This window comes from Triticum aestivum, chromosome 7A (genome assembly GCF_018294505.1).
Source record: "Triticum aestivum cultivar Chinese Spring chromosome 7A, IWGSC CS RefSeq v2.1, whole genome shotgun sequence".
In the NCBI taxonomy this organism is placed as follows: domain Eukaryota; kingdom Viridiplantae; phylum Streptophyta; class Magnoliopsida; order Poales; family Poaceae; genus Triticum; species Triticum aestivum.
Window position 1 is genome coordinate 642,593,574 of NC_057812.1, and position 20,555 is coordinate 642,614,128.

Below are 20,555 nucleotides of genomic sequence, written 5' to 3' on the forward strand. Positions count from 1 at the left end.
GTCCCTCCCAAGGGTACAAGATCATAGCTGAGGTAACAAGCTACCCTTCGAAGTCCAAGTGGTACTAGTAGTGAGATAGATGTCTCACCTGCAAAACATAAATAAAGCAAACGCGAGTACAAAGGTACTCAGCAAGACTTACATCAGATCCTATCATACATGCATTTGTATCAAGAAGGTAATGTGGGGTTTAGTTGCAGCAAGCCAGCTTTGACTCAGTGGCTATCCTGTTCTACAACTACGAGAAACTTCTTTGAGGTGAGGCAGCGCACACGAGTCCACTAATCACCACATCAATACACTACTATGGATTCATCCCCGTCTCTCTACGAGAAGGCCATCCATAGCACTCACACTTGTCTTGAGCATTTTAGAGTATCCACTTTAAGTTGTCTATGTACCACGTAAGCATCCAAGAAGTCCATAACCGAGGACACGGCTATTCGAATAGATCATGATAACCCTGCATGGGTGTACTTCTTCACACACACTCTCACCACTTATCACCATTTACACGTCATATATCTCGGCAACCTTCAAGCGGAAGCCTGGCGAGGGTGTCGGCCACGACCTGACTAACCATACAAGACTCTAGTCCAGGTTTATCGCCTATTCGGGTTCCATCCGCAAGGAGATTCGGTCGGGGTTTCGCTCACGGCCCCAAACGATGTGTATAGGGTTCCCGAGCCCACCATCCGGGTGCCACTCGGTACACCGGGCCACGGTGCCTAGTCTGTCCCAAGTCCACCCTGTCGGGTGCCACTCAGTAGAAAAATAGCACTACCTACAAACACCAGAAACTATTTGCAACTCCTGGACAGAGAACAAGGCAGTTAATAAGTCGAGAGAGCATGGAGCGCCCGGAGCCCAATGTGTGGTAGTAGCTAGTCATTGGACAACTTACACAGAACTCAGTTCTTTAGGACGGTCCCAATGAGACAACCCACCATGTACTCCTACATGGCCTCTCACCGTTACCTTTACCAAATCATGTTCACACGCTTAACTCTCACACTACTAGGAAAAGGGCTATAGATGGAAATGACACTAATGGCACACCAGACATGTGGTGCGCCATTAGTATATACTAATGGCGCACCATGTGTTGGTGCGCCATTAGTGTCCAAATACTAATGGCGCACCACATCCACGGTGCGCCATTAGTAACAAATTTTTTTTTCATTTTTTTTCAAAACTAGTAATGGCGCACCGTGGGTGTGGTGCGCCATTACTAGTTAAACTAGTAATGGCGCACCACATCCACGGTGCGCCATTAGTAACAATTTTTTTTTCATTTTTTTCAAAACTAGTAATGGTGCACCGTGGGTGTGGTGCGCCATTACTAGTTAAACTAGTAATGGCGCACCACATCCACGGTGCGCCACTAGTAAATTATTTTCAATTTTTTTTTCAAAATGTTTTTATTATTTTTCAAAACTAGTAATGGCGCACCAGTGGAAAATGCGCCATTACTAGTTAAAACTAGTAATAGCGCATAGTCAACTGGTGCGCCATTACTAAGTTTTAAAAAAAAATCAGAATTTGTTTTTTTTCAAAACTACTAATGGCGCACCGTGGGTGTGGTGCGCCATTACTAGTTTAACTAGTAATGGCGCACCACTCCCACGGTGCGCCATTACTAACTTGGCCCAAAACTTCCACCGAATGCACCCCCCCCCCCCGGTGGACCGCCTTTTCAGTTTAAAAAAAATAAAGAAAATGATGGAAATGTCAAAAAATAAAAGAAAATAAGTTTCCCATGTGATATGTGGTCTAGTTGTTGGGAAAATTTACAAATATGAATTTTGACTTTATTTGCAAAATCTCTCTAAAATTTGTAAAATGGGCATAACTTTTGCATATGAACTCGGATTAAAAAGTTTTCTATATGAAAAATCATCTACTCGAAAAGTTACATCCGAATTTAACGGGGATACCCCGTTAAACATTTTCAAAATCCCCAAAAACCTAACAGAAAAAAAGTTACGGGGCTTCTAAGATCTGGAGGCAAAAAAACTCAAAAAATTTCAAACTTACTAGTGGCGCACCGTATGCTAGGTGCGCCACTAGTAACAGAAAAAAATTGGTTTTGAAAAAAAATTTGAATTATTTTTCAAAATATGATACGTAATATGATCGGGAAGTTTGAAATATTTTTTCAAAATTTCATCATACTCATGAACATGAACAAAGTCCTAGACATCAGCAAGGTTTAATAGTATTGATATGATAGATATATCAACAAGTGCCTGTGAAGTGAGGTGGTGCTGGGGTTGGATTAACTATGAAGTTAAGCGTGTTTGGGCTGGAGTAGTGTGAGGATGGGTGACCTTTTGGGAAGTTTGACCACAGAGTGCGATTTGACTTGAGATTAAGCCATAGTGACCCAAGATTAAGTAAAAAAATGATTTTTTTAAAAAAATGAAAAAATTTATTACTAATGCCGCACTTCTATGTGGTGCGCCATTACTAAGTCAGATAGTAATGACGCACCTCTAGGCATACTAATGGCGCACTACTGGTGCGCCATTAGTATCTGGTATACTAATGGCGCACTAGTGGTGCGCCATTAGTAAAAAATACTAGTGGCGTGATACTAATGGCGCACCAGTAGTGTGCCATTAGTAGGCAAAACTGGTGCGCCATTAGTAGGCCTTTTCCTAGTAGTGTCAGCACCAGAACATATCGTAACACTCCAATTCATCCCCGATGAATCAGACCTGACATAACTCTAAGCAATAGCAGGCATGGCATGGTAGGAACACAACATGGCTCAATCAACTCCTACACATGCTAGTGGGTTTTAACTATTTACTGTGGCAATGACAGGTCATGCAGAGGAATGGGTTCAACTACCATAGCATAAAGTAGAAGTTGAATCGTCGTTGTCCTAATGCAATAAATGAGAGCAAGAGCGAGAGAGTAGGATTGTATCGGAATGAACAAGGGGGTTTTCTTGCCTGGTAGATCAACAGGGGGCACTGCTCCTCAGACAGGTACTCTGGAGCACTCTCCTGAGCGGGACCTATCGAGAGGGAACGGTGTCGGAAATCAATACACAAGCATATGCAAGAATATGATGCATGAACATGGCATGAAGATGTGATGTTGTTTGAGTTAATGCAACTAGCATTCAACTTGGAAGAGGTCCATTTGAACCAAAGGTTCAAATGCAACTCTAATTAAAATCCCTTTAAATGCCATAAGTGTGTTTTCATATATACAGCATGTATAGGTTGGTTTGTCATGCATGAAAATGGTACAGATGGATAGATTGAATTTTTCTGATAATTTTTCATATATAAATTATTTCAATCTGAGTTACGGTTGAATTTCTATGAATTTTTGAAGTTTAGCTAATTTTATGGAATTTCCTGATTTAATTTAAAACCAAAAAAGAAATAATTGCGTCAGCATGACGTCTGAGTGACATCAGCAGGTCAACGGGTTGGTCCATGTCAAACCTAACCAGTGGGACCCATATGTCAGTGTCTAACTAACTAACTTAAGTTAATTAGCACTAATCTAATCCTAATCTAGCTTAGTTAAGGTCCTGGGCCCACATGTCAGTATCAGCAGGCTAATTAGGTTTAATTAACACTTAACTAAAATTAGCAGGGGCCTGGGCCCACTTGTCAGCAATCCAAGGGAAGTCAAACCCCTGGTCAACGGGGTCAAACCCGCCAGCGAGGCCAGACGCGGCAGAGGGCCTCGGATTTGGTCCTCCGGTTACCAAATGGGCTGCGGAGACCATCTCCGAGGAGCTGGTGCTTGCGCGCATCTAGTGGAGGCGACGGGAGGACGCGGGGTGGCCGGAGCTCGCCGGAGCGGAGCTTGCAGCGGCGGCCGGAGCACGGCTTCGAGCGGAATGTGGCTGCAGGGCACGACAGGAGCTGCGAGTGGTAGTGTTGGCCTTCTGGGAGGCTACTGAGCGTGGTGGCAGGTGCAGGCGCGGGCTGCGCTGGCTCTGGCCACGACGGGGAGGTACCACGGCGGCGCGACCGCTCGGGTCCGGTGGCTAGCGTGGCTACAGCACGAAATCGAGCTCGGGGAAGGAGGGGAAACGGAGTAGAGCTCACGGGGAGACCGTAGACGTTGTCAGCGAGCTCGGGGAGGGTCGAACGCGAGCGGAACGGCGACGGCGATCTCGGGTGGCCGGAGATGAAGACGATGGCGATGGCGGCGCTCCAGGGCCTCCCGAGGCGCGTGGCTCGACGGAGAGGTAGACGGAGACATGGCGGAGCTTGCAGACACGGAGAGAGGGCAAGGGGGAGGCGGTGGCTGCGGCTACGGTGAACGGCGGCGACGGCAGTGCTCGGCCATTCACGCGAGAGAGTGAGGGAGAGGGAGAGAGAGCGAATGAGAGGGAGGGATCGATCCAGACGGCAGCGGAGGGTCAACCACGGCGTCGCGCTGGTGGGGAAGGCAAGCTGGTGGCGTGGCGCCCATGTGCGTGGCGGCGAGCGCGTGCCCCTGTCCTCCTGGCGCGAGGAAGGGGACGACTGGCAGTGCCAGTCGGCTGGGCCGGCCTGCTGAGCCGCTGGGCCAGGCCAGCCACATAGTGCCAGGCCGCAGGTAACCCAGGTAAGCTTTTCTCTATTTTTGTTTTCTTTTCTATTTTTCTGACATTTGTTTGGTTTAATAAAAATACTAAACCATTTTATTTTCTTATGCCAATTTTTTGTAGGGGCTAGTGGTATTATTCCAGAGCACCTCAACTACTAGCATAATTTTTGGACAATATTTTATATATTTTCAATATATATCCAAAGCAAATAATTACTGCATTAATTCCAAATGCCCAAAATAAATACTTATGAGCTCCTGAAAATGTTGGTTTGATTTTTATCTCTGTCCAAAATATTCAGAGAGCAACATGAACATTTTCTTGGACCTTTTTGGAGCAATTTTTATTGGGGTCATTTCCAGAAATAAATTCTGAGGGTTTCACAAATCCTCATTTCAAATTTAAATGAAATTTAAACATGATGCACAAAGGAGGCTAGCCTAGGTCATACCAGAACTAGGGATGTGACATGTGCGGAGCCGGATACTTGGCCACGAATATCGCGCATCGGCTGCCCGCTGCGGGGCAGATCGTTCCTACCCCTGAACCTCACGAGAGGGTAGTTTTCCTCCACCACTTCCTTCACGGACTGGGGTTTCCCCTCCATCCATTCATCCGTGGTCTCATGTTCTACTACGGGCTAGACTTCCATGTGAAGGAAATATGCCCAAGAGGCAATAATAAAGTTATTATTTATTTCCTTATATCATGATAAATGTTTATTATTCATGCTAGAATTGTATTAACCGGAAACATAATACATGTGTGAATACATAGACAAACAGAGTGTCACTAGTATGCCTCTACTTGACTAGCTCGTTAATCAAAGATGGTTATGTTTCCTAACCATAAACAAAAGAGTTGTTATTTGATTAACAGGATCACATCATTAGAAGAATGATGTGATTGACATGACCCATTCCATTAGCTTAGCACCCGATCGTTTAGTATGTTGCTATTGCTTTCTTCATGACTTATACATGTTCCTATGACTATGAGATTATGAAACTCCCGTTTGCCGAAGGAACACTTTGTGTGCTACCAAACGTCACAACGTAACTGGGTGATTATAAAGGAGCTCTACAAGTGTCTCCAATGGTACATGTTGGGTTGGCGTATTTCAAGATTAGGATTTGTCACTCCGATTGTTACAGAGGTATCTCTGGGCCCTCTCGGTAATGCACATCACATAAGCCTTGCAAGCATTACAACTAATGAATTAGTTGCAAGATGATGTATTATGAAACGAGTAAAGAGACTTGCCGGTAATGAGATTGAACTAGGTATTGAGATACCGACAATCGAATCTCGGGCAAGTAACATACCGATGACAAAGGGAACAAAGTATATTGTTATGCGGTCTGACCGATAAAAGATCTTCGTAGAATATGTGGAAGCCAATATGAGCATCCAGGTTCCGCTATTGGTTATTGACCGGAGACATGTCTCGGTCATGTCTACATTGTTCTCGAACCCGTAGGGTCCGCACGCTTAACGTTACGATGACAGTTTCATTATGAGCTTATATATTTTGATGTACCGAAGTTTGTTCGGAGTCCCGGATATGATCACGGACATGACGAGGAGTCTCGAAATGTTCGAGACATAAAGACTGATATATTGGAAGCCTATGTTTGGACATCGGAAGTGTTCCGGGTGAAATCGGCATTTTACCCGAGTACCGGGAGGTTACCGGAACCCCCCGGTAACCTAATGGGCCTTAATGGGCCTAGTGGAGGAAGAGGAGAGGAGGCCTAGGGGCTGCCACGCGCCCCTCCCCCCTAAGTCTGAATTGGACAAGGAGGGGGGCGGCGCCCCCCTTTCCTTTCTTCCCTCTCCTCCTTCCCCCCAAGTCCTAATCCAACTAGGGAAAGGGGAGAGTCCTACTCCCGGTAGGAGTAGGACTCCTCCGGCGTGCCTCCTCCTAGGGCCGGCCGCACCCCCCCCCCTTGATCCTTTATATACGGGGGCAGGGGGCACCCCTAGACACACAAGTTGATCTCCAAGATCGTTCTCTTAGCCGTGTGCGGTGCCCCCTTCCACCATAGTCCTTGATAATATTGTAGTGGTGCTTAGGCAAAGCCCTGCGACAGTAGAACATCAAGATCGTCACCACGCGGTCGTGCTGACGGAACTCTTCCCCAACACTTTGCTGGATCGGAGTCCAGGGATCGTCATCGAGCTGAACGTGTGCTAGAACTTGGAGGTGCTGTAGTTTCGGTGCTTGATCGATCGGGCCGTGAAGATGTACGACCACATCAACCGCGTTATTATAACGCTTCCGCTGTCGGTCTACGAGGGTACATAGACAAAACTCTCCCCTCTCGTTGCTATGCATCACCATGATCTTGCGTGTGCGTAGGAATTTTTTTTGAAATTACTACGTTCCCCAACACCATGATCTGGCCCCGAACTTCGTCCTCAACATTTCGGTGTTCATCATCGTGTGTGAGGCTTTCCTCCGCATCCGGCCCCACTTCGGCCTGTGGTTAAAGACCTTCAATATCAAGCCGAAGGTGGTGGGCGGCCAACAAGCAGAATGCGGCAGAGCCATGGTGGGCAAGATGCCCAACGTTATATGGCTTGAAGGCTCCTTCGTGGAGACCATAAAGGGGTGGTAATTGGCGTGGTTCTACATCACCGAGTCGCACGACGCCAAATGGGTGGCTGCCCCCAAGTTTCGATCCGGAATCCCCACGCGGCTCACCTCCTGGAAAGAGAAGGGCCTGTCCTGGGGTTAATCGGTGGAGTTGGACGGACTCCAGAAATGTATCCAGAATATGGCAAGCAAGAAGCTCAAGCTTGTCAACATAGTCCAGGTCATGCTCATTCGCCGGATCCTCCCGTGTCAACAAAGGGATTTCAACTTGTGGGAGTTCGACCCAGCCCAGCACCAGACTCTGAGCGAGCTCTTCGACACGACGCACAAAGACGTCTGGAGGGTGCTGTTCAAGGGCGCCGAGGTCCCTCCCTCTCTCACCGAGGACCGCGGGCTAAGCGCGAAGTGCCGAGCACATTCGGTGAGTTCTATACATCTGGTAGGATATTTTATTTCCCCTAACTTAATCATGTGCGGCGTCTGAGCTCCATGCCTTTGACAGGACTGGGTGGAGACGTCGGGGTAGATTAACTGTCCGGCCCCTCTGCCCGAAGACACTGCGGATGCTCTCCTGACGGAGATGCTGACTCCGGCTCCTTACAAGGTGCCGGAGAAGACCAAGAAGGCCAAGGGAACCCGAAAGAGTTCTCGACGCCAGGTGTTATCGGACTCATCGTCCGATAACTCCGCGATGCACTCCTCCCCCGAAGACGAGGAGGAAGATGAAGATGCTCCCCCTTTAGTCGGGGGAGACAAGAAAAGGAAGGCTGCCCCAACTGGGGGGCGAAGGGTCCAAGAAGGGAAGGACTCTCCTTCCGGACTACTCTACCACCGCCGCCGAAGGCGAAGACGAGTGGCTGCTTAGGGCCAAGCCCCTGGCGAAGTCGTAAGTATTTGAATGCCAGAGTAACTCATAGCATACCTTTGTCGCACTGCCTCTCCTAACGCCGAATTATGACTATGCAGACCACCACGAGCCCGTATCGACGTATCGTCGGACGGCTCCCTGGGCTCGTCGGATATGGATAGCGATCCACTTCCGACTGCCACCTCCCCTTGCCCTACAGACAACACCGAGGTATTGTCTCAAGAGGCACCGGGTCGAGGGGAGACAGTCCTGGAGGCGCCTCAAGGCGACCTTCCGGACTCCGGGAGCAGAGGGAGCAAGGCTCCCGAGGGCTCCGAGTTCGACCCTCAGCCGAACACCGCGCCGGAACCGCCAGTGGTTCCGGACTCGGGCAGGCGGCCTCCTTCCAAAAGGGGCAAGACGCCTGTGCCGGTGACCTCTGTCCATCTAGAGGCACCGGACAATCTGCTGGGAGCGCTTCGCAGCGCTTCCATCGATGATGAGCACCACACTATTATGAGTGGGGTGGTCCAGAAGGTTCAATCCGCCAAGAGCGGACTGACTGAAGCCTGTGCCAGCCTTCTAACAGGCTTTGAGGTAAGTTTTTGGAATATGGGGAAAAATATTACCGCATAGATAGTATCCCCTGGTACTCTGTTCGGTGTTCACAAAGAAAAGCCGAACATAGGATCAAACAATATCGCAGGAGTCTAATATAAGTATGTCAATATGTGTATGTAGGCTTCGCTGCTGGCCTTTGCCGCACTGACTGCGAAGGTCACCGCACTGAAGCAGGACCTTAAAGGGTCTAAGGACGAGCCCGGCCTTGCCAAGAGGCAGCTCAAGGAGAACAAAGGTAAGTAGTACCTAGTATATGGATATGTATAAAAAGAATGCGATTGCAAAATGACAGGATCATCGTAAATTTGCCAGGGGCCACGACCAAGGTGGCAACCCTGAAGCAAGCGCTATCCGAGGCCGAAAACAAAGCGGCCACGAAGTGCACCGAGCGGGAAAGGCATGAGGCTCGGGTGGGCGAGGTGTAGCAAGAGCTCCACGCTCTCGTGACGAAGCACGAGGCATTGGAGCTTGACTTGAAGACGCGAGAGTCTGAGCTTGCCGCGGCCCTCGAGAGCGCAAAGAGTGCCAAGGCCAAAGCCCAAAAGGCCCTCCAGGAGATTGATGCGATGAAGAAGATAGCGGTGGGTAAGGCATTCTATATGCAAAGCAAGCATGTGAAAGTAAATTACCTATTACTTACCCGAATCCGGAGCTCTCCAGGTATTCGCAGATTTGCCCCGCAGCGTGTCGGATGCCGCACAGTTTTACTAGGCCGAGGAGGGATTCTCAACGGAGAAGCTGTTCTGGTCTCAGTATACTGGGACCAAACACCCGATGCCTCTGAGCGACTAGCTGAAGCAACTGGTCGAGCTGCACAAGGCGGCCGAACAGGCCATGAAGGGCTTTATAGTCCAGATGTGGCCTGGCAACGCCCTTCCCAGCAGCTACTTCGGCCTGGTGAGGCGGCTTGTGGATGCCTACCCACGGCTGGAAGTCATCAAGCGGTCCGTCTGCATCGAAGGTGCACGCCGGGCTTTTGCCCGTGTGAAGGTGCAATGGGCCAAGCTGGACGCCGTGAAGCTGATTAAGGAAGGGCCGCCGGAGGGCAAGGAGCATCGCCACCCCGAGATGTACTATGAGTGTGTCCTGAAGGGTGCTCGTCTCATAGAGGACGAGTGTACGAAAGATATAATATTCGAGTAAACTCGCTTGTGTAATCCTGTAGTTATGAAAACTTTTTCATATGCGCTATGCAACGCTTGTTTGAATTTAAAATATTACCTTCTGTTCGGCTGTTTATCAAATCTGAGAGATGGCTAGTCGTCGCTTCTGTCCCCACGCCACGAGTGCTGGGGTGTTCGGGATAAACCTAAGCACTCTTGTTCCCATTGCTGGGTCCTTCGAGGGAGGTGCTCAACACAACAAACAAGGCAATCAGACTATAATGCGTTATCACTCTCACTTAGCCATAGAATTCTATAATTTTAAATTTCGGCGAAGCCCCTAGTATTCGGAAGGCCGAATTAAGGGCGCGATACACGCCTTAAGCCGGACAGGGCCGACTCCTCGCTCTAAGCAGCATAAGCCTTTAGGGACTCGAAAACCTCTCGAACAGCGACCAGTCTCTCACCTTATCATGACAGTCAGTTTTAGCTTTCTCTACTGAGGTGCTTAGCCAAGTAGAACCGGGGCACAATCGCAGTAGTTCTCCCACTGCTACCCTAGCCGATATAGCGGAACGTAAGGTACCAAAACATGGGAGCCGGGCAAACCCAACTATTGACCCAAGACATGATTCGGAGCTGATGCATATAATGCTATAAGTTCGGGGTGCCGCACTGTCGAAATTGTTTGGACTTCTCACGCCATATTATGGGGTATGCTTAAGCCCCTAGCGTATTGGCCGTACCAGAGTGTATGGGTGCTGGATGTCATAAATGAATATATATATATATATACATATATATATATATATAAGAAGAATGCAATAATAGTCTTAATGCTATGCATTTTTTTCAAAAAGGTGCGTTAAAGCAGAATGATACAAGTAGTGCGATAAGCAAAAAGTAGGACTGTTTGACATGTCCCTTCCAAGGGCAAGCTGAGGAATAGTATTAAAACAAATATTTCACTCGTTATCGTAATCCACCTGGGAGTTCCGTGGTGTGACGTAGCTTTCTGCCTCCTTGGTTGCTACATCATGTGTTCGACAATCACGCCGTCGGACAGCGTTTCCAGAGATTAAAGTCCTGAAAGAGAAAAATAACAAAGCGGGAAGCCCCTAATGTGGTTAAGCCGCGACTTGGGGCGTGCCACCGTCGTGCCCCCCTCCCCGCCTGTGCCCATGGTATTTTTAATGCGTAGTTATGTACGCGTGGCACGAATTTAGCCGTTTGGCTGGGGCCGGGGTGGGGGCCGCATTGCTATGCGGGCTCGGGACGTGCCAGGTGGTCCAGTTGCCGATTACTCCGGACGCTCTTGAAGTTGTCCGGGTCCTTAATCGCTGAACTAGTGGATTGCCTTAAGAGGCTGCTTTGCGCTTTTGTTGCGAGGGCCGCAGTGTGCTCCTCCGTGCGGAGAGAGCACTTTGTGTTTCCATTGACTGTGATGACCCCCCGAGGTCCTGGCATCTTGAGCTTGAGATATGCATAATGCGGTACCACATTGAATCTTGCAAATGCGGTTTGCCCGAGTAGTGCATGGTAGCCACTGCGGAACGAGACTATGTTGAAGATTAACTCTTCGCTTCAGAAGTTATCCGGAGATCCGAAGACCACTTCCAGTATGACTGAGCCTGTGCAATGGGCCTCTACACCTGGTATGACGCCTTTAAAGGTCGTTTTAGTGGGTTTGATCCTTGAGGGGTCTATACCCATTTTGCGCATTGTGTCCTGATAAAGCAGGTTCAGGCTGCTGCCGCCGTCCATGAGGACACGAGTGAGGTGAAATCCATCAATGATTGGGTCTAGGACCAGTGCGGCGAATCCGCCATGATGGATGCTAGTGGGGTGGTCCCTGAGATCAAAGGTGATCGGACAGGAGGACCATGGGTTGAACTTGGGGGCGACTGGCTCCAACGCATATACGTCCCTGAGCGCACGCTTCCGCTCCCTCTCGGGGATGTGGGTTGCGTATATCATGTTCACCATCCGCACTTGTGGGGGGAACCTCTTTTGTCCTCCGGTGTTCGGCTGGCGGGGCTCCTCCTCGTCATCGCTATGTGACCCCTTATCTTTGTTTTCGGCATTTAAGTTGCCGGCCTCCTTGAACACCCAACAGTCCCTGTTGGTGTGGTTGACTGGCTTGTCGGGGGTGTCGTGTATTTGACACGAGCGATCGAGTATACGGTCCAAACTGGACGGGCCCGGAGTGCTTCTTTTGAATGGCTTTTTCCACTGACCGGGTTTAGAGCCTTTGAATTCGGCATTGACTGCTGTATCCTCGGTATTGTAGCTGTTACTGCGGCGCTTATGCTTGTTGCGACGTGACCTGCCATTGCCGTCCTTGGTATCTGAAGTACCATGGTTCTTTGATATGTTATTACTGCGAGCCAGCCAGCTGTCTTCTCCCGCGCAAAAGCGGGTCATGAGTGTCGTGAGGGCTGCCATAGATTTCAGCTTTTCCTGACCAAGGTGTCGGGCTAGCCACTCATCGGATGTTGTGCTTGAAAGCTTCTAGGGCCTTTGCATCTGGACAGTCGACGATTTGATTTTTCTTTGTTAGGAACCATGTCCAGAATTGCCTGGCCGATTCGTCTAGCTGCTGAATTATGTGGCTCAAGTCATCGGCATCTGGTGGTTGCACGTAAGTGCCCTGAAAGTTGTTGAGGAATGCGGCTTCCAGATCTTCCCAACAGCCAATGGACTCTGCTGGCAAGCTGTTGAGCCAATGCCGAGCTGGTCCTTTGAGTTTGAGTGGGAGGTATTTGATGGTGTGTAGGTCATCACCGTGGGCCATGTGAATGTGCAGGAGGAAATCCTCGATCCATACCGCAGGATCTGTTGTGCCGTCGTATGATTCTATATTTATGGGTTTGAAACCCTCTGGGATTTGATGATCCATTACTTCGTCTGTGAAGCATAAGGGGTGTGCGGCGCCTCTGTACTGGGCTATATCGCGATGCAGCTCGAATGAGTCTTTCCCGTTGTGTTCGGCCCGGCCGGACTTAATTTTACTATATCCGGCGTGACGATTATCGTCTCACATAGTGGCGCGCCCTCTTGATCCGTAGATCAATCTTGCATGTTTTGCTTTGTCCTCCAATACGTCTCGCAGGTCTGGCATATTTCCCCCTGTCTTTTTATTTGAATGATGTCGGGGTGCGGGTTGAGCTTTTGGCTGGAATGTCTCTCTGTCGCGGCCACGAGGTGGCCGATCAGCCGCGTCATACGCCGGGGATGTAGGTTTCAGTGCTTCCTCCTCCAGTCAGGGTAGCAACCTGCACTTTGGGTAACTCTTGGAGGGGCGTTTGAGTTTATACTCCTCGGCCACCAGGACTTCAGTCCATCTGTCAGCTAGCAAATCTTGATCAGCTTGAAGCTACTGCTGCTTTTTCTTAAGGATATTTGCCGTGGCTATAAGCCGGCGCTTGAAGCGCTCTTGTTTGACGGCATCCTCTGGCCCGACTAATTCGTCATCGCCGAGGCTTGCCTCGTCTTCAGAGGGAGGCATGTAATTATCATCTTCTGCCTCTCCATTTGCCGCTCTCTCAGGAGGGCTGGCTTCTCCATCCTCCTGCTCTAAATCTTGCTGGAGGGGATTGTTGTTGTCTTCGGCACTGTCGGAGTGCTATTGTCTCTGGTGCCGGTATCACCACTTTTGCCTTGGCGGGACTTAGAGCGGCGCCGCTGATGCCGGTGCTTGGGTTGCTTCTTGGAGGGGTCATCCTCTGTTATCTCGTTGCCATTGCCTTCTTTGGGTGTGTCCACCATGTATATATCGTATGATGAGGTGGATGTCCAGTGCCCTGTGGGCAGTGATTCCTCTTCGACTCCCGCATCGTCGTCCATACCATCGATGTCTTCGGAGTCGAAGTCGAGCATGTTGGTTAAGTCATCGACAGTGGCTACTAAGTGGGTGGTGGGTGGGCGGCGAATTTCTTCGCCATCCGTATCCCAATCCTGCCGGACGTAGTTCGGCCAGGATCCTCCTGACAAGGAGAGAGACCTTAATGAGTTCAGTATGTCGCCGAAGGGCGAGTGCTGGAAAATATCCGTGGAGGTAAACTCCATGATCAGCACCCAATCGGATTCGATAGGAACGGGCGCAGGCGGTTCGGAGTCCGTGGCCGGAGAAGGATCCGACAGTTTGGCAACACGGCTCTCATGAAGGGTAAGGTCGATATTCGGCTCGATCGCCGCTGAGGGTATGGCCTCCGTGACGGGGTACATCCACCCGTCCATGGATGGCGCAACTGGCTCTGAATTGAGGCTCGGAGCGGCTGCCGGTCCGATCTCCTGAATACAGTCCGATGGTAGAGCTAAATCGTACTCATCGTGACCGCGTGGCGCACAAGGCAGGGGCTCGAATCCGTTGAAGATCAAGTCTCCGCGGATATCGGCCGTGTAGTTTAAGCTTCCAAACCTGACCTAGTGGCCTGGGGCGTAACTTTCAATCTGCTCCAGATGGCCAAGCGAGTTGGCCCGCAGTGCAAAACCGCCGAACACAAAGATCTGTCCGGGGAGAAAAGTCTCACCCTGGATTGCATCGCTATCGATGATCGTAGGAGCCATCAAGCCTAACAGTGACGACACAGAGGAACTCTCAAATGAAAGCACCAATGTCGGTGTCAAAACCGGCGGATCTCGGGTAGGGGGTCCCGAACTGTGCGTCTAAGGCGGATGGTAATAGGAGGCAGGGGACACGATGTTTTACCCAGGTTCGGGCCCTCTTGATGGAGGTAAAACCCTACGTCCTGCTTGATTTATTCTTGATGATATGAGTATTACAAGAGTTGATCTACCACGAGATTGGAGAGGCTAAACCCTAGAAGCTAGCCTATGGAATGATTGTATGTTGTCCTACGGACTAAAACCCTCCGGTTTATATAGACACCGGAGGGGGCTAGAGTTACACAAGGTCGGTTACAAAGGAGGAGATATACATATCCGTATTGCCTAGCTTGCCTTCCACGCCAAGTAGAGTCCCATCCGGACACGAGACGAAGTCTTCAATCTTGTATCTTCATAGTCCAACAGTACGGCCAAAGGATATAGTCCGGCTGTCCGGAGACCCCCTAATCCAGGACTCCCTCAATTGGTGTTAGCCACAAAGTCCAAACTATTGTCGGCCTTGCGCTTACCATTATTCCCATGACCTACTGGGTTATGCTGTTGTCCCTTGGTGTTGCCGTTCTTCTTTCCTTTCCTCGGTTTGTCCTCCTCTGAGTCAGGGTCTTTGGTATTATCTGAATCAACATATTGAACCATAGCGGCCATAAGCGTTGACATGTCATTGGAGTGACGTTTGAGCCTTCCTAACTTCTGTTTGAGCGGCAGAAACCGGCAATTGCCCTCCAACGTTAACACTATGGTATCTGCATTGATGCGATCCGACGAATGCAGAATAGTTGAGACCCGCTTCACCCAATGGGTTGTAGACTCCCCATCCTCTTGAACACAAGCGGCCAGGTCCACAATCGACATAGGCTGCTTACAAGTATCCTTAAAATTCTGGATAAACTGGTGTTTTAACTCGGCCCATGATCCGACGGAGTTAACCGGTAAGCTCTTTAACCAAGTACGAGCTGTCCCCTCCAACATCATGGTGAAGTATTTAGCACACACCGCTTCATCCACATCCAACATCTCCATTGCCATCTCATAACTTTCAACCCATGACTCGGGTTGTAAATCGGCGGTGTAATTGGGCACCTTACAAGGGCCTTTAAAATCCTTGGGCAGTCGCACATTACGTAAAGCGGGGGTGAGACACGGCACCCCTAAGGAATTGAAGACCACACCTGGCTCCACTGAAGCGGTAGGGTGAACCAGAGTAGGTTGACGAGCTCCATGCAGAGCTGCTAACTCGGCCTCTCGTCGTGCACGACCATGATCCACCACATCCTACGCATTAGCACCTCCACCTGCTAGGTTGTGCCCTCGCGGCAAGTTATGGCAACATGCACTACTTGACACGGCCGGTTCATCCTCAACGTGCCCGCTGTCGCTCCGGCTCGGGCAGGGGGTGGAATGAATCCTCTCGCGACCATGCGAATAAGCTTGCTGCTGGTTTAAAGCTGTTTGAAGGAGGTCTCTGGCCCGTCATGCCTCAATTGCAACTGGTGACTCGCTGTCGGTTGGGAGGGCTGCCAATCGTGAAGCGGCGGCCACAATGTTGTCCAACGGGTTGGAGTAATGCCCCAGGGGCGTCGGAACATACTGCGGCACAATGTTGCTTTGACGAGGCGGGTCCATCGTGCGCGGCTGAATCGGCGCTCTTGTTCCCGGCGCCTCCATCCGGTTTAACGCTCGCTGGTTACTAGTTCCTTCTCCTGGCGTGTTGAAGAGATTTCTTGGCTCATAACCCGGCGGGAGATGTGACCGGTATCTTCTTCTCATGACTTCCTCTGAGGCATTCTGATCCAGCCTAAGTCGGTAGGCATGAGCTTCCAACTCGGCCCGTTCCATAGCCATCCTAGTGTTCTCTGCTGCTAGGTCCGCTTTAGCCTGAGTTATCTGATCTTTCACCTTTGCAATCTCTGCATTGTGCTGGTCCCGGGCTGCTGCGTCCACCTCCGCGGCCATCAATGTTGCAAAAGTGTCGAACAAATCAGACAGAACTTGAGCCGGAGGCGGTGCAGAGCCCCCTGCTCCTGCCAGCGTTGCTGTCGCTGAACCGGAGAGAATTGCCGCGGCGGTTGATGAGTGGTGTGCTGATTGTGTACCGGCCATGAAGATAGGGACCCAGTTTGGCAGATCGAGGGGGTCCGGAATACTGTTGCCATTGGAACCTCCGCTAATCTGGCCGTCCTGCAACTGATACAGTGATTCGGTCTCTCCAGTTGAAGACTCGTCGTCAGAGCAGACAACGATTTCTCCATCAGATGCCGGTCCATCCTCATATTCCGCTCCATGGATGACACCTACACTACTAGAAAAAAACCTATTAGTGGTGCACCTATTTTTGTTAGTAATGGCGCACTATAGGTGCGCCACTATTTACACGCCACTAGTAACAGATAGTAACGGTGCACCTCTGGTGCGCCATTAGTAATCCAGATAGTAATGGCGCACCTCTAGTGTGCCACTACTAACCCTTAGATGCTCCACTAGTATTCCCTCTAGGTGCGCCACTAATAGCCTTATAGGTGCGCCACTAGTAATAAAGGAAGGTGCGCCACTAATAAGGGCTGAAATGCGCCACTAGTAATGTATTTGGAAAACAAAAAAATCCAAATTTACAGAAAACAACCTATAAGGAAAAATAATTTAAAAACAAAAAATAAAATAGAATCATAATTTTTATTATAGTAAGAATATTACAATGTCTTTACAAGTATCCAATAAAAGAAAAATTACAAGGAAATAAAAGAAAATTCGAAAAATAATCTTCTAGTAATCTTTTCTTCTTTTTCTTTACTTTATCCCTGCAAAGAATGATAGAAATATGTGAGAATGAACATTGCAGAGAAGTGAAATTGAGCAATTATTTGCATCCGACATCGAAGATCTAAGATACCTTGAATCATAGACATGGGTCATTTCATGAAGCCAAGAGTCTATGCCACTCAGGATGCATACTTCCCTGTCACAAGAACTTAATTATTCAGTAAACATAGTCCTAAACTTGGAAAACCAGTAAGTTGAATATGCATGCATCTTACCTCCCTCGGTTGCTTCCAGTTAGTCACTTGCGATCAAGATGTCCCTTCCTAATTCCATAGTTTGTTGACAACCTTCAATCCTTGATTAGATTAGTAAAGGAAGCAGGTCAACAGAGGGGGTCTGAGTAGGAACCACAAGACGAAGTGTTATAGTTTATCAACATGGTCTGCTCTCAAAATCAATTTGGAATTCTCCAAGTATATTACTAAAATAAAGCTTCAGACTGCCACAAGTAAATTTCCAAGTACTACAAATTACAGTGAGTGATTCAGATAAAAAAAGAATGACTGGAAGATGGCATTAGTTGATGAATTTGCTCTGTGCCAGCCAACTTTGAAAACATAGAAGTGTACCTATACATACATAGGAAACAGGTCATGCATCCGCCAAGAAAAGGAAACGTATCAAAATCAATACAAACCATCTTTAAAAAAACTGAAATCAATACAAATGGCAGCTAGTACAGATTGTCGTGAGAATGCCAGAGGCAAACTGAAACACACGCGAGAACTCTTGTTGCGAGAGCGCCGTCGAGGGTGGGCGTCTTGAGGAAGAACTCGGAATGGCGCTGGTGATGCCCTGTGAGTCGTTCGACCACTCAAACGTGACCCGGAAAAACTGACTCCCCTTCCATCGTTGATTTCATCTCCCTTTTGGAAATATAAAAATTGTATAAATTACAAATATTGGCTCCAGCAAGAAAAGAAAAGGAACCAAATCTGCACTGCTTATTCTTTTATTTTGGATTGAAATCAACAGTACAGATTGCAGGGACAAGGCCAAGAGGAAAACTGAAACACACGCGGTGTAGGGAAGGAGATGGCCTGGTGAGTTCAGAGATGCAGGGCGGGGGTGAGAGGAAGGGAGAGGAGGCGACTGCTTATGGGGGTTGGGTGTGGTGGCACTGACGAGATGGAAGGAAACGCCATCGTCCTTGGCCGTTGAGGATCTTGTGGATGCCGTCGAGGACGGATGAGTTGAAGTCGCCGAGGTCGAGCATGCCGCTCTTGACCAGCACTGCCGTGCCGTGGATCTTGCCCTCCTTCCATGCCTGCTTGTTCTTCCCCATCAGCTCGTGCAGTAGCAGCATGTCCGACATGGCTGCGGGCGCGAGGAGGGAGGGAGGGACGGAGAGCTATGGAGGCGGAGGGCCGCTAGGTGGGTGGAAGGAGTAGGACGCGGTGGCGGTGGTTGCCACGGCCTGTGGATCTGAGGCCTCGCTCCCTCCTAGGAAGAGACGGGGAGGGGAGAGGGTGGGGGCACCGGCGACGGGATGTAGGGCGGGGCGGGAGGTCGACGGTGAGGCTAGAGGGGACAAGAACGCCGGTGGGGATGGGGATAGGAGGTCCACGGTGAAGGCGGCGGGTTTGGAGGGGATTGATTCGAGGGGAGAGGAGGAGGAAGCATTGTGTTGTGTTGCTTTGGTTGGATTGGATTCTCTTTTCACCAGACAAAAATCCTCGAATCAGGGCCGGTCGGTGCAGCACATAGCAATGGCGCACCAGGGGGTGGTGTGCCATTGCTACACAAAAATGCCCACCTCCCCTCGCTTACCAATGGCGCATCTTTGCTAGGTGTGCCATTGCTATCTAAAATAGCAATGGCGCACCTGGCAAAGGTGCGCCATTGGTAAACCTGGGGAAGGGGGTGGACCCGGGGAAAAAATAGCAATGGCGCATTGGACTAAAGGTGCGCCACTACTAAAAAAATAACAATGACGCACCTGCTTCTGGTGCGCCACTGCTATATAGTAGTGGCGCACCACCACCATGGTGCGCCACTAATAGGGATATTGGCTATAGCCATTTTTCTAGTAGTGCTACGAAAACATGCCTTGTTGTGGGCTGAACCGGGGAAGGGCTTGCACGCTGAGCCGCCTCGATGATGTCGGTGTAGGTGTCCGGCTCAGGACCCGGTTCATTGATCTTGCCGATGAAGACGTGGATCCCACCAAAGGGGACACGGTACCCGTATTCGATTGAACCGGCCTTGGGACCCCATCCTGCATCATCGATGTAGAGCTTGCCGCGACGACTCTTCGTCATCCGGCCCACAGCGTATCCCTTGAGTCCATCAAAGCTGACTTTCAAGAACTCGGAACCATCATGTGATAGCCCCACGGTGGGCGCCAACTGTTGTGGGTTTGTCACGGCAGATGTCCTCGTGAAAGGACTTAGTCGTGGAGCCAACGCTACGGGTTAGTTTAAAGTGGTAAAACCAGAAAAGGGGACACGAGGGGTTTTATACTAGTTCGGCCCCTTCGATGAAGGTAAAAGCCTACGTCTAGTTGTGATTGGTATTGCTAGGGTTTTGATGACCAGGGAGCGAATCTGCTTTGCCTGGCTCTCGAGTTGTTGTCTGTTGTCCCTAAACCGCGGCCGGGTCGTCTCTTTATATACATAGGTTGACGCCCGCTGGTTTACAGAGTCCCGAGGCCGGATCATAAAACGTGTCCGGCTCGGTCTCTATCCTTCTAACTTACAATACAAGTTACATGACAGAGTTGGTTTATATCTACAGGCTTTAACCCGCCTTTGGGCCTTGGGCCTTCGTAAAGCGCCACCATCTTCACCTCTTCATGGGCTTCTATCTTCATGGAGCTAACCCGGCCACTCCTAGCCAGTTTACCTCCAGTAATCATATCCCCAACAAAAGAAATTATCTCAGGATCGACAGAGAAATCATAATCCTTATCAGAAATACAAATAGGTGAAGTAGAAAAAGCAGGGTCATATTTCATTCTAGCATTCAAAGATTTTTGTTTCAGCTTAGCTAATAATTTTTTAAGATCATATCTATCTTTGCAAGCAAAAAGATCTCTAGCAGTTTCTTCATCCATAACATAACCCCGAGGCACATCGGCAATTCATATCTAGGGGGAGAATCTTCATCATCACTTTCATCAATATTATCAGTTTCAATAATTTCATTATCTCTAACCCTAGCAAGTTGTTCATCAAGAAATTCACCTAATGGCATAGTATTATCAAGCATTGTCGGAGTAATGGACCACGGGTAGGCTAACCCGAGGCTCAAAACCTTTCAAGACATCGGGGCTGACTGCGCCCCTCAAGACTCTATGAAGAGCCGCCTTCTGGAGGCCGGTTGAAGGAATATTCGACTACCCGCATGCGGCCGAGTCCTAGAGGCGAGGTC